This window comes from Cucurbita pepo, chromosome 18 (genome assembly GCF_057944985.1).
Source record: "Cucurbita pepo subsp. pepo isolate OVF chromosome 18, ASM5794498v1, whole genome shotgun sequence".
In the NCBI taxonomy this organism is placed as follows: domain Eukaryota; kingdom Viridiplantae; phylum Streptophyta; class Magnoliopsida; order Cucurbitales; family Cucurbitaceae; genus Cucurbita; species Cucurbita pepo.
This window is the reverse complement of record NC_141815.1, coordinates 4,397,304-4,403,625: the sequence shown is the minus strand read 5'-3', so window position 1 is coordinate 4,403,625 and position 6,322 is coordinate 4,397,304. Positions and strand designations below refer to the sequence as shown.

The 6,322-nt window shown below is 35.1% G+C and overlaps 1 non-coding gene across 1 annotated transcript; it reads right to left on the bottom strand.

The window, feature by feature from the left end:
* Nucleotides 1-1,265: 1,265 nt before the first annotated feature.
* Nucleotides 1,266-1,430, bottom strand: LOC147787088 (U1 spliceosomal RNA). Its single transcript, XR_015413952.1, has one exon. It is a non-coding gene; the product is annotated as a U1 spliceosomal RNA (small nuclear RNA).
* Between the last annotated feature and the right edge of the window lie 4,892 nt (nt 1,431-6,322).

Here is a 6,322-nt window from a genome sequence, read left to right as displayed (position 1 = left end):
TACTTCTCTTAAAAATTCGGAGTAACTTCTCTTAGAAATCTTGAAAGAATAATAACTTCTTCTAAAAATGCTCAACAACTAATGCTACACTACTAAAAACTTCTCCTACAAATATTTTACTATTAATAATTTCTCCTAGAAATACTCAACTATTAATAACTTTCTTAGAAACACTTCACTACTAATAACTTCTCCCAAAAATGTTTCATTATTAATAATAATTTAACTTAGAATGCTCCCTCATTAATTAATGATTCAAAAACTAAATAACGTATAAATCAAGTTTATTGATTCACAAAATATTTCACACTATTAAAGTTGATTGCAGATATATTGAGTGGAACTTAATATGTACGAGTGTGCTCTTACGGTTTTGAAAAAAATCCTTTATACCATGACCGATCAAACATGTTATTGTTAAGTTTCATTTTGTGAGAGATGAAGCAAAGAAGAAGTAAGTGAAACTAGATAAAATGACATAAGAAAAGAAGCTTATTGCTATGCTTACAAAGTCTTTATAAGTGGTCATATTAAGATTATTCAACCTAGGTGCTCTCAAAATTGCTAGCTAAGATGACCTTTAAAAGTGGAAAGTGAGTTCAAGATGAAAATGGAAGAATTTTAAATTTTGATCAGTAATATCTTTCTAATACATTAAATTTGAATTGGCATATTTTAGATCATTATTATCATCATATTTATTGGGAAGAATATATTTTTCTTAAATGTATTTATAGTTAAAAAATGTATCAACCTAAAACGACGTTATAATTGTTCAAGTTGATCCTATAGTAATAAGATTAAGTAAATCTTATTTGACCACTTTAAGACAAACTCTTCAATGACATGATGTTACATTTATATATGAGAAATCATGATCTGGTGATATAACGTAGAGTCTTCTAAGAGTGGAATGCGTTCGATTGATTCAATATCGATCAAGTTAGAATTTTTGTTTTTTTAAATTAAAAAAAAAAGGGAAAAATCGTGAATTTATCCATCTCTCAATTTGGTTAGTCACTCTAACATCTACCCATGTAGTCTCAAATCTCTTTTCGAGACAGGTTTACGAAATTGCAACCCTAACCCCGACCTATTTTACCCACAATAAAATTACTCAGTTTCTAGCCACAGTAGAAACTACTCACCTGGTTTGTAATTATTTATAGATTAGTGTGAAAGTACAGATAATAACCATATGCATTCCTGTTCATATGTTCATATGGAGATTGAGATATGCAAGAATGGTTGAAACTGATGCATTGGAAGGGGCCGCGCGAACGCAGGTCCCCCGCTGCCACAAATAATGACGTAGGCTCTGCCGCATTGGGCAGACCTTAGATGGGCACCCCTCCTTTGTGTGCAATGGAGGTCACCAATCTGGGCCATGAGCCTTCTTGATCGCCCATCAACCTCGTCCAGGTAAGTAAGTTTCTTGGAACGATACTGTGTTCTATTTATAGTCATGTGAGGCTTTCCTGCCGCTGAATTGAACGATGTGGGTCTTTTTTTTAAAAAAAATTAAAGTAGAACGAACCTATGAATTCAATAATTTATTTGATATCAATGATCTATAAGACACCTTTAAAAAAATTTAGTGGAGAACAGACGCAAACTTAAAAGTTTCCTCGAACATATTAGAGAACAATGTGTTTATTTAAAATAGAGTGTATATTTTCATAGTACAAAATAAGGGAGCGGTTCACAAAATCATTTTAAAACATCAAAAATAGTTTTGGTGGGTGTGGTTTGTCTATGGCTCCTAGTTGGTGACAATCATGGAAAACATGGAGTGAGTACAATACTTAGTAAGTGACCTCAAGACTTAATAAGTGGCCTAATTGTAAGTTTTTTAATCATGTTTCCCGTGAATGCTAGAGTACGACACTCTTGTCTTGATGATATCCCGTGAATGCGCTTGAATTTTATATTTTCAAGTCATTAATTCAAAGCTACAGGATTTTTTTTTTCTTCCTAATTTTTGTTTTAGTACTATTTCTTGTATATATAAGAAGAGTCTAGCGTGAGAAATTAGGTTTTTAAAACTTTTTAAAAGCTCAGCAAAATTTAGTAGTCCTAACTTAATGAAAAATATTGCAAAAATGGCCCACCAATGAAAAATATCTAAATCATAAAATTTTAGATTTTGAGGTACTCAATTTTTTCATTGATTTTTTGAAATGCACATTTTGGGTTTCGCATTCGATGCTACAGTATTTTTGTCATGACCCAATTTTCGATCTCGGACCACGACTACAAAGACAAAGGCAAAATCAAATAAAAACAAAAGATAAAAATTCAATAAATTTAACTAAGAAAAAAAAATAAAAAAACATCAAAATCAAATCCAATTATAAGACGATGTTCAAACATTGCAAACGGGAATACAATTATAAAACAAAATACAAAAGACTCCAAAATGTAAAAGTGGACTAATGCTCTGCAACGACTCCCCCTCCCCCCCTCCCCCCCTCCCTCCTATGACTGCATAGCTCTCCAACGCTCCTCCACATCGACTGGTAGTTTGCTAACACCTGAAAAAGAAAGAGGAAAGGGCTGAGTATATATATATATATACTCAGTAGCAACCTACTTGTAGGCTCTCATCGCGTCTTTAACCTAATAGGTATCCATAGGCTTTACTCTTGACTCTAGGACGTTCAGACCTACTCTCCACTACTACTTGAGTATCTAGGGTGGCTCAAAGTTTCAAGCGGTACTTTTAATTTATCACCGACCCACTCTGGGTATATAGGGTGTAGTTCTCTAGCGCCCAAGGTCTCTGGGCGACAAATTTCATCTCTGAAGTGAACTACTTTTGTGTTCTTAGACTTGGGTAGCTTGCTTTGCCTAAGCAGAATGTAACTAGTGTCCTAGGTCGAGGCACTACCTCATAAAACTCTCTCTTGTGGGGACAGCATGGTGTGTGCTAGCTTGCTCTCATCATCCATGGGAGGTTAGCTGGCGAACCATACCGATAGGATCATCTAGTCACCCAAGGTTGAGAGAGCAACCCCCATGTGCTTGCTAGCTTCTAAGACTACTTGCATAATTCTACATCCCCTTTGAGGAAGGATATGTTGTGCAGGATAATCAAACTGAACTATCAGTCACACACACCTAACCAGTCTAGGCCTAGTTCGATGGTACTGGCACCAGAGTGGAAAGTGAAGTGGAAACTCTGAAGTGGAAACTCTTTTGACACTGTACCAACTATCAATGGCCTAGAGACTACCTTTCTCTTGCTAATTGCTACAATTTTTCTACTCTTTCACCTTGGTAGCTTATTTTGCTTACGCCGTGAATGATTGGCAACCTGAATTGAGGAGAGACCTCATAAAATGCTGATGAGACAATATGGTGATTTCTAGTTTGAACATCATCCACGAGAGTTTGGCTGGCCCATCCGTCAAGACCATAGAGTCACCTAAGCTTGGGGAATGCGATCTCTATGTCCTGGGCAGCTACTAGGCTATCCGAGTCGTCCCACGCTCCCCTCTCATGGGCGATTTTATAGCACAGTAGTCCTGTGCAGGAGACCATTAGCAACTCCACGAAGTTGAAGCTCCCACTACCCTAGCCAGCTTGTGCTTTGCTCATTACCAGAGTGGATAGGGCAGTGGAGGGTCTGAAGACACCATCACACTTTTATCAACTTGAAGAACTACCTTGGTTGTCGTTAGCTACCGTTGTAACGACCCTAAATTTCTACATACTAAGAGTCGCTACTAACGTCTCATGCTTATCTATAACGCGGAAATATAACTCTTACATGAACATAATTGATAACGTAAACTTAAAAAAAAAATGTTTAAAACAACTTCTTCTCTAGAAAACACAGCCATGGTCTTACGTGTTTAAATATGAAATACTGAAATTTAGAGAAAACAAAAAACAAATACAAAATAATTTAAAACAATCTATTCTAACTTAAGACTAGAAATTTAAATATGAATCTACCCTATGCACGTGCCACAGTCTCTGCTTGCAATGCCGCCGTCCTCCGTACAAGTGCGCCTTGCCTTTACTTGAAAAATGATGTGGCACACAGCCTGAGTATTTCAAAGAATACTCAGTAAGTGGCCCCACTATAGGGGCCATGCAAATGCAAACACATGCAAACATGATTTTGGGACCTACCTCTAATCATCTTAGGGGTGGCCTCTAGTCTCAGACAAATTGGATGTGTAGTACTTCCCTACACACGACTCACACATGCGAGTGTGACTCCCCAGGGCGCTCGCACACCCCCTGGACCCTCTAGTCAAGCTAATCTGTGGCGACGTCCAGATGTCAGCGGAACCCCATAGTGTCATGCACTTCATGAACACCCTCATCTGTGTGCTTTCGCACCTGTGCGCATTCGCGCTCATCATACGGTGCACGTACGCACTCATTATCTCTAGGGGAAGTAGCCCTATGCTTATGAACATACAATATGCACGAGGTCCCTCTAAATCCATCATAATGTCTCTTCTGACACAACCCTCTAATCTCATCTCTTTGTTACTCTAGGTAACACATACTCGTGGATATTTATATTAATATCATTTTCATGCTCTTAGGGTTGTGTCCTATATCGATCTAACGACATGATGCAATATGACACTCATCATCATATAGCATGCTCAATATGGAAAACATCATTATATTAAGTTAAACGTCACGCAATCATCATACTCATCATATTGCCACAAAGTGCATCAAACATATCAAGTACGACATTCATCAAAATATATATATATTGAGCACATCATCAAGTATCGTAACCCAGACATCATCATAACTCATATACCGCATCATACGACATAGTTCATACATCATCGTAACTCATACAATTTTTAGCATATCCTATGGTAAGGCCACTTATTTCATTAGCTTAGACTGGTATCACCAATTTATCAAGTTCGATTTTATTCTTTGTATCCAAGCCACAACCTATATGAACCATAACATCAATTTCAATTTCAATTCTCTAAATTTTACAATGGTCCATGTGTTAAACTTCATGTGAGCATTAGAGACTTTATGAGTATTGAAGATATATATTCCTCGTTATTCTTTTTACTCTATGTATTTACTTGTCAAATTGTTTCTGCTCACCAAATCTTCCATTTTCCTCATCCACGGTCTCTCTTCTTTTTTGTATTTACTTAGTTAAATATATATATATATATATTTTCTTTTACCTCTCTCTTTTCTTTTATGTATTTACTTAATTAAATATATATATTTTCCTCTACCTCTCTCTTCCCTTCTTTAAAGATCTGTCCAGATCTGTCCGTTAATTCTTTTCAAACCTCTCTGTTTAATTCTTTTCAAACTTATTGTTTAATTCTTTTTAATTCTTTTCTTCTCTATTTAATTCTGTTACTAAATGAAGAGGAGATCTGATTCTAAATAATTATATAAAGGAGAAGATCTATGATCTCATTCTAATTAATTATAAAGGATTTTGTTTTTTTTTCTTTTCGGAAGGTTTTTTTTTCTTTTTTTTAATTATTTACTTTTGGTCATTTTCATTTTATTTTTTATAAGATATCTAAAACTAAGATAACTTTTCTATCCGTTGAAAAAGATAAGAGATCTAACTTACCCATAATTTTGCTATCTCTTTCCCTTCCTATTCAATCGGCTTGAAGTGAAGCCATTTCCAATTTTTCTCTCTCAAAATCTGCTATCTTTTTTTTGTTTCTTTGTCCGATTTTTCTCTTCCAAAATCTGTTATTTTTTGTTTCTGTTTCGTTTTTTTTTTGTTGCAGATCATGTTGCAGTTGTACCAGGTGTTGGGGAGATATTTATTATTATTATTTTTTTAATTATTATTTACTTATTATTATTATTATTTACTTATTATTATTATTATTATTATTATTATTTTTTTTTTTTTTTATTTTTTATTTATTTATTTATTATTATTTTTTTTTTTTTTTGGTGTTACACAAAACAAGCTCAATAGAGAGATAACATTCATCAATCATCAAGAGCACAGATCTTCCTAATACACGGGAAGCATATAAAACATCATTCATCAACAATCTCATCATAGGGGAATTTTTTAAATTTCTTACATAATACATTCCACAATTATCCATACTGTCCGACTCGTGTTCCAGTCATGCATATTTTTCACCCAGCTTTGTGGCTTCGTCAGACCGTCACAAGGTTTGCCTTTGCCAACCGAATATCACTTGTGTAGAATTGAAGCTTGTTCGACCACATACGTTGTTCGTGCGTGCATGTCCAATCGTGTGCGACACAACAACGTTGCATCTGATGTTGGTGTTAATATAACACATGCGGAAGCAATTTGGATCTTAGG